Below are 8,780 nucleotides of genomic sequence, written 5' to 3'. Positions count from 1 at the left end.
CAATGAGCAGAGCCCTACCTCTCCCTCTCCCGCCCTCTCCCTCCCTCTCCCTGCCCTCTCCTCCTTCTTTTCTTTTTTTTCTTCAGATCTGCTTGGTGGGGCACGCAGGCCTCGTTTGAGTTGTTTCCATATTTGCGAAAGCAAATGTGAGAATACATGAGTGCACAAGGTAACTACTGCCTTTGGGTGGGATAAAAGCAGTGCCTCTACCCTCTTGTTCAAGTACGGGTAATTCTATGAATCTAAAGTCATTCAAAAAATTAGTAAGTGCTTTATAGAAAATATTTTTGTCCTTTAATTTTTCCCACTAAAATTATTTTTAGTCAGTGACAGCTGTACTTTTAGACAGAGTGACTGATAATGCAGTAGGAAATTTTATTTCCAAAATTTAAAGGAAATTTTATTTCCTTTCTACAATATACATAATCCACATAAAATTTCTTACTGAAAAGTACACTAGTGCCACTGACTGCTGGAGTGCTGTTCACATGCTTACACAAAAATTGACATTGCTGGTACAGTCGCTATGGTAACCAGGCACTGCTTCCAGGGAGTTTACTAGCAGCATGGTAACCATCAGTGAACACTCACTGAGTTCGAGTCAGGCAATGACTGAGCAAGAGAGTCAAAGAGCTGAGAATGGCAAGAACAGAAAGAGAAGATCACAGGGCAGTACTTCCTCAGTCTTCTTCATTGCCCTTGACTAAAACCATGAAGGTATCACAGCAAAGCACCTTTAAAGGCACTTGCAAAGGGGATACCATTCACTCAATTTACATACACATTTTGAATGATTTTTATGAAGGGGGTTTATATCATCTGAGGCAAAAGAAGTTATGAAAACTGCTGAAGATTATTTGCAGCCTCAGTTTGGCCCCAACAGGCTTTTACTTTCAGCGGCAACATCAGAAGGGTCAGGACTTCAGGATTGCTCCCCGTGTCCAACCGCATCCAGTCATGGCCATGATGAGTATCAGACCCAGATCGCTGCAAATCAGCCAGTGCAAACAATGCTTGTCAGTGATTGGGAGTTGCAAAGCTCTCTTCTTTACATTTCAGGCAGCCCAGAAGTGGCATAGAATCTCTCCAAGACGTGAACTTCAGCCCAGAGTGACCAGAGGAACAGCTTACATAAATGGATCCAGAATGGTCTTTGCCAAAGTTGCTGTGCCAACCAGCTCCTTGTGGCTGGAGGAGTTCCTGGAAACATGGACTTTGAGGCCTCGTGGTGAGTGTTCCTAGCAGACAGCACTGAAGCCCTTGAATGTGAAGATGTTCCCCATGAAGCCAATGTTTCTGTTTCTGTGGGAGAGCCCTTTTTAGATCCATTAAAAAGATGTAAAGGTAAATAAGAAAAAAAAACAGAGGAAAGGGCAAGAAGGTGGCAGAGTAGGAGGATCTTTCTCCCACCACCTCTCAGAACCAAACTGGCAATAAAAATAAAGGTGCCAACAGCCACCTGAAATACGCGACCAAAGACTACCTGAAAGGGAGACTCAGAACCAAGGAGGGGCAGAAACCACCTTGAGACGAGTAGGAAGGGTGGGGGTGTGAGAGGGGCCGACACTGCTCCCACCGTTGCAGGCCATGATCACAGCATGACTGTGGGAGCTACGCCCTAAGAGGAGTGAAGCCTGGACCCCATACTCGGCTCCCAAGCCTAGAGCGCTCACATGGCCCCTGGCAATGAAAGGCCTTGGTGGGGGGGAGGGGACAGAGGCCACTGGAGACAAAGCCTCTATTTTTTCCCTAAGGTGCCAGAGCACAGGTTTCTCCTTCACAGCTACCACCTTCTGCTCTGGTGATGGGAGGGTGTGGTGGGCAGGAGTTGCCTTAGGGGAGTCTGCAGTGGAAGGCTTTGGGGGGAGATTCGGGGACCAGCTGCTGGGATCCCCATGCGGGGACCTACCTCCAAGCTGCAGCAGCTGTTTTTCCTGAGAAGGGCAGGCTCTTCTGGGGAAAAACAGTTACCACACCCTGTGGGAAATCGCTCACCCCACCCTCTGGGATCCTGCTTGCCCCATCCTGCCTCTTTCTTTCCTGCTGCCCCCTACCCTGCATCTTAACCTGTGCTGAGGAGACAGCAACATGGACTCAGAGGGTGTCAGAGACTGGCTGTAGGGTGTGCCCTTCTGTACACTTTCCCAGGAGCCAGACTTGGTGCTTCCCCTCACAGGAGAGCCAAGAGACACCCTCCTGGTTTCTGGCAGTTCCAAACTCTGGGCTCTGGAGGCTGCACCCGCCTTCCTACTAGGGGCTCCACCCAGTTCAGGGAAATAATCTGGGACACATTCAGATGTGTGGTATTGGGGGAAACATACACACTGTCTTCCTTGAAGTCTGCATGGCACTTACACAGGAGATCCATGGGTCTCATCCTCCTGATTTTGCCAGAAGCTGTCTCAGAAACAGATGGGCTAGCAGGCAGAAGCAGGTGGAGGCAGATCCTGTGGTGCCTTCAGTCATTTGCTGACCCGTCCCTGGGTCCTGTGTTGATAAAAGCCAGCCTAGCAGCACGGTGAGGTTCATCCCAGGTGTGGCCAATCCCGGAGGAGATAGCCACAAACTGTGGTTCACTTGTAGCTTCAAACAGGCTGCCAAGGGCCAGACGTGGACAGCAGCTGACATGGGCTTACATCAGCCATGTCCAAAGGGAGAACCCAGCAGGCAAGCACTAAACTCTGCTAAGACAAATTCCACTTTGTTTTTTCACTAGTTTTGTTATTTTTCATTTGCATAGCTTTTAAATTTTTTCTTCAATTTTTTCTTTCATAGCTCTTATTTTACTTTTCCCTTTTCTTACCCCATTTTCCTTCTTTCCTTTTCTTATTTTTTATCCTTTCCCTTTCCTTGTTCTTTTTTGATGATTTCCTCTTTCTATTCCTTACTCTTATTGTTTCTCTTCCTTTTCTCCTCTCCTAATCATTTTCCTTTCTTTGGTCCTTTGGTATCTTTTTTATAACTCTATTTCTCCTTCCACTTTAATTATTCTTTGTTCTTTTGTTATTGATTTTGCTGTTGTTTTGGGGGACATTTTCTTTTCTTTTGGTTCTGTCCACACCCGTACAATGGTGTACTAGATGTTGTGGGGGTTAAGCTGGAGGGGAGATCCCACCAATGAATGGGCCAGCAACAAAACCCAAATAATAAAACAGGAGAACCCATATAACCCACACAAGGGACATTCCTAGAGCATCCAGCTCAGGAGATTAAGGAGATTGATCTACTGAGTCCCATAGAACTCCTACCAAATAAGGTTGCCCCATGAAGACAGGTGGTCAAGGCAGATGTATTTAGTACACAGAAACAAACAAGAAGAGCTAAAATGGGGAGACAACTCCCAAACAAAAGAAAAGAAGGAATTCCCAGAAAAAAAAAGAGCTCAATTAAATTGAGGCAAGCAATTTATCAGACCTAGAGTTCAAAGTAATGGTTATAAGGATGCTGAAGGAACTGAGTGAGAAGTACAAGGAACTTAGTGGTAATTACAACAGCATAAAAAAGACATAACTATGAGTAAAAGCCAGTTGGAAATTAAGAATACATGAGAAGGAACTAAAAATAGGGTAGATAAAACAGAGGATTGAATCAGTGATTTTAAAGACAATGTTGAAAAAACCCCCACCCAATCAAAGCTATAAAAAGAAAAAAGAGAACAAGGAAGGTTTAAGGGAACTGTGGGAAAACATGAAATATAACAATATCCACATCATAGGGATACCAGAAGGAGAAGAAAGTGAGTAAGGCATAGAAAACCTGTTTGAAGAAATAATGACAGAAAACTTTCCTAACCTGGTGAAGGAAAAAGTCACACAAGTTCAGGAAGCACAGAGAGTCCTAGTCAAGATGAACCCAAAGAGATGCACACCAAGATATGTCATAATTAAAATGACAAAGTTTAAAGACAATATTAAAGGCAGCAAGAGCGAAACAGTCTGTGACCTACAAGGGGGCTCTAATAAGACTGTCAGCTGATTTCTCAACAGAAACACTTCATGCCAGGAGGGATTGGTATCAAAAGTAACAAAAAGCAAGGATCTGCGACAAAGACTAATCTATCCAGCAATGCTATCATTTAAAATTGAAGGTGAAATAAAGAGCTTTTCAGGTAAAAAAAAAAAAAAGCTAATGGTTTCGTTAACACCAAACCAGCATTGCAAGAGACATTAAAGGGACTCCTTTAAGAAGAAATAGAGAGAGGAACATAGGTATAAAGGAGTCAAATGGCAATGAATAAGTACCTATCAATAATAGTCTGAAATGTAAGTGGATTAAATGTTCCAGTCAAAAGACATAGGGTAGCTGAATGGATAAGAAAACATGACCCATATATATGCTGTCAACAAGAGACCCACCTCAGAACAAGAGATTTACACAGGCAGAAAGTGAAGAGGTGGAGAAAAATAGTCCATGGAAATGAAAACAAAACAAGATCTGGGGTAAGCTATACTTACGTTTTTTGAAAATGTACTTCAAAACAAGGCCAAAGTAAGAGACAAAGAAGATCTTAAGGGATCAACCCAACAAGAGAATATAACCCTTGTAAACATATATGCACCTAACATAGGAGCACCTACATACTTAAAGAAAGTCTTGTGGACTTTAAGGAAGACCTTTGCAGCAATGTGATCATTGTAGGGTGTTTTAATACCCCACTGTCATCAATGGATAGATCTTCCAGACAGAAAAAATCAATAAGGAAATAGCAACCTTAAACAATGCTCCAGATGGAATGGATTTTATTGATAGTTAGAGAACATTTCACCCCAAAGCAGCAGAACACACATTCTTCTCACGTGCACATGGATCATCCTCAAAGATGGACCACACAGTAGGGCACAAAAGAAATCTGAACAAATTCAAGGAAATTGAAATCCTATCAAGCATTTTCTCAGATCACAGTGGCATGAAACAAGAAATCAACCACTCTTTTCTGGGGCGTTTTATATGCCTCCTCTGGTCCAAAGAAGTAAAATGGAAATATGTGCAGAAGTCAGAGTGAGCCCCCACTTTGGTCTGTTAGAATGTTAGAGGGGTCCAGAACATGAGGCACTCCCAAAAATGTGTGCGGAGTTGCTCTCAGTTATTTTAAAATTTTGAGGAAAGCCCAGTGATACTATGTCTGCTGAACACTGAGCAAAATATTAGACAGGGCTGAGTTCCATTCGATGATGTCACATCTTCGCAAAACCAGGTTTCCGTTAAGCTGCAACATTAAAGAGCAAGCACTGCTGGAAAGTTGCTGGAGGTGGAACGGGAAACAGGGACGATGTGTGTGTGGTCTGATGCCAAGGGTCGTGAACTTGTGCAGGGCCCAGCAGGCACATGAACCTCATTATCCAGTAATTGTGATGATTCAAGAATTAAAAACTTATTTTTATTTTAATTTATGTATGGTGTTTTACAATGACTACAAGGTTTAAGAACAGAAGTATTTAAGGTATTTGGACCTGACTATTTAATAGGAGAAACAATAACCTGGGGACATTGTGAAATAATAACACAGCAAAGGGCCCCCTTGAACCTCACACACCAAAGTTTGTGAACCTCTGGATTAAAGACTTACCTTCTGCATGTTTGTTTTTAATTTGACCAGAGATCTTATCTGTCGGTGTCAGGAAAATGCAAATTATCATATACCTGGTACAGAGGATCTCAGGAGCCTACATCTGAGTCCAAGACTGTATCAGTGAACCAGTGCCTTTTACTGTTTTCAGTGCAACTCACCCATATATTTCCTAGGGGTCCATGTTCATTGGTGCTGTCAGGCTTGTACCCAGCCTCTTATTTATAGTACCTTCTCTCTTTTTCTCACACACACACACACACACCATTTTAGCACATGCATTCAGACACAGACTCACAATGGTATGATATCCTTAAGTGGGCCGTGCATTTCAAGAGTAATCAGAGACAGTACATTTAGCTGGGTGGCAGCTAGGTGTGAGTGAGTGTGCCCACTTCGCCCCTGGAAACAGACCACTGCAAACTGGGAAGAACTTGGATCAGAGCAGGGCCATGCTCTGGGTTTCTGACCTCTGGCAGGTGCCCCCTACCTCCTTAAGTCTATTCCTAACCACAGCCTCCAGATGAGAAAACCCCTGCCAGGCCCTGAATGCGCCATACAAGGCACAAGGCTATAGAGGTTCCCTAGGCTGGAGAGGAAATGAAGAAATAACAAAAGGCCGAGGCTTAGTTTCTTCATCTATAAATCAGGTGGCATTAAACTGGAGATCTGCAGATTTTCAAAACCCTTGGAATCTTTAATTTTGTGAATTCAGGGGAAAGTGGGATGAGCAAAAAATCTGGTGGTAATATGAAAATTAAAAAATTTCGCCCTGATGCATAATGTATAGAAGAGAGGACTTTTGGCAACAGGAAAAGGACAACATACCAACACAAATGAGTCAGATTCTAAAGTGGGGCATTTGCCTCTCTCTCCCAATTTGTGCCAAATGCCAGGCAATTGGCTGACCCCATATTAGAAGCCATTAACAGAAGCACTTCAGAAAAATTACTCTTTCCTCTTGCTTTAGGAATCCAAGTGTTTTCTTTTGGTTAACCACTTAATAATTCACCCAGCAGTGTACTTACCACTGACCACAGAGGACTTGGTAGTATCTGACCTTATTGTTCCTTCCACATACTCAAACATTTACCGCTCTCTCTGTATTTTGGGGTGGGGAGTGCAGCTTCCTTGCTCCTCCAAAATCACTGCTGGGGGAGCTGCTGGTGAAGTGATTGTGTCCTGAACCACAATAACAACAGAAAGAAATCCTGGCATCGCCTCCTTAATCAAAAGGCACCGGAGGTACTTGTAATTCTTGGGGCCAAGGGCCTGGCCACAGTTAGGACTCGAGCTAGGAGAAATCAAAACAATCCAGTGTGAGCCAGTGGTGTTCTGAGAGTTCCCAGCACACCTGGTGCACTCCATTTGAGTGCTAAGGAATGTCCTGTGGACATTGGAATCTTAGATTAGCTATTGTTTGTACTTTTGGTGAATGGCAACAGTGAAATGCTAAGAGGAACACTGACCAGTGGCATGTACTTGAGACTTTTATTCTGTTCCCTTTAAAGAGTGAAACTGATGAGCACTGCAGATGCCACTGTGACTCCCTGGCTTAATTTCTATTTTGCAGGGAGAAGGGTCTTAGAGTTGGCTGTCAACAACAGCCATAACAGATGACTCACTAGGTAAATTAATTTGAAAACTGTAATTCAGTGTATGGAAAAGTACAAAGATGATGCTATAAACCTGTGGGATTGGGTCTCTTCATGGGTCTCTGACGGCAGGATGTATACTTGACCAGAGCTCGAGCTGCTGCGCTTAAGGATGTTGCTGTGGCCCCTCTTCCTGTGAGCGGCTTCCAGCAGTGATGGGTATGGCGGAGATTGAAGCAGATCATTCATGGGAGAGTCAGGACTTCTCTGAGGACACGAGGGACTGCCCAGAGCTCAGCTACACCTTCCTCAAACTGCACAGCCTCATCTAGGGCATTTCTATCCAGTGCTTCTTCCCTCTCTTCTTCACTCAGGGTCAGACACGCATTGCTGTCTGATGACCCTTCGGCTTTCACCTGTGTTGTGTCTATTTTTCCTCATACAGGCATTTTTCTGAAAACAAAACAAAACAAAAAAAACCCTTGTATGTTTTATCTGATCTTGGCATCTGACTTGGACTAAGTGGAATGTAATATCAGGAGCCTTTTTTTAAAAAAGATTTTATCTATCTTTAGAGGGGAAGAGAAGGAGAGAAGGAGAGAAATATCAATGTATGGTTGCCTCTCATGCATCCCCTGCTGGGAACCGGCCTGCAACCCAGGCATGTGCCCTGACTGGGAATCGAACCGCAATCCGTTGGTTCGCAGGCCCGCACTCAATCCACTGAGCCACACCAGCCAGGGCAGGAACTTTTTTTTAAAGCCTCCTGAATTCAGGATTTGTTCATAAGGCAGACTGGACAGCAAAATGAGTTACGTTTTATGTAAACATCCCGCCTCCCAGGGAACAACCAGAAGTTCTGCACAGCACTGGGACGTGGGGTGAGGGTGGGCTTGCAGGTCAGTAACTGTAGCTTCCAGGAGGAAAGACCAGTTATCAGGAAGAATCCCTTTGCCACCCTCATTGTAATGTGAATGCTGGATTCTTTCTGGGTTAAGTGTGGTAAATCTTTATTATTTGCAATTTTGTTACATATCATGTTCTATGGATTTTATTTTAAAAATATCTTTATTTTTCTGTAATGAACAAATGTGATATATTTGGCTTGCGGTGGGAAAATCAAGGAGCTACCATATGGAGAAGGAGAATTGAAATGGAAAGTTAGTGAGGGGACTGTTGTCACAGGGAGGCGTTTGGGAGGAGGCTGTTAACTAGCTGACATTGTAAACTATAGCAAGAGGCACCAGGGCTGCACCTAGGGGGAAATGTGGCCCTGACATGTGGGAAAGGTCAGGGGCCAGTCTTTGAAAGCAGCTTTCTGTAGAGGCCTCAAATGAATGCTCCTATACTTAATGCCCAAGGATGTTCTAGGGAGCTCATCAAGGCTGGAGATTCCATCAGACTCCAGTTCAGCAGGTCTGAATTACTGGTACAGGTAGGGTCAGGAATCTGCCCTGCTCTGAGCTCCCGAGGTGTTCCGATGCAGGTGCCATGTGGATCATTGTGGGGAACAGACTATCCCACATGGTTGGCTTGGGAGAGTTTCATGCTCCGGGATGTATGGAGGCAGAAGAATGACTTGGATGGTCCTTAGTCAATCTCAGACTCTAGAAATGAAC

At 44.0% G+C, this 8,780-nt stretch overlaps 1 pseudogene; it reads left to right on the top strand.

The window, feature by feature from the left end:
- Positions 1 to 639: 639 nt before the first annotated feature.
- On the top strand, positions 640 to 1,352 carry LOC118979244 (doublecortin domain-containing protein 1-like; annotated as a pseudogene).
- The last annotated feature ends 7,428 nt before the right edge of the window (positions 1,353 to 8,780 follow it).

This window comes from Sturnira hondurensis, unplaced genomic scaffold (assembly GCF_014824575.4).
Source record: "Sturnira hondurensis isolate 20B ecotype Veracruz unplaced genomic scaffold, ASM1482457v3 Scaffold0022215, whole genome shotgun sequence".
In the NCBI taxonomy this organism is placed as follows: Eukaryota; Metazoa; Chordata; class Mammalia; order Chiroptera; family Phyllostomidae; genus Sturnira; species Sturnira hondurensis.
The sequence above is the reverse complement of the archived record's forward strand: the minus strand, read 5'-3'. Positions and strand labels throughout refer to the sequence as shown.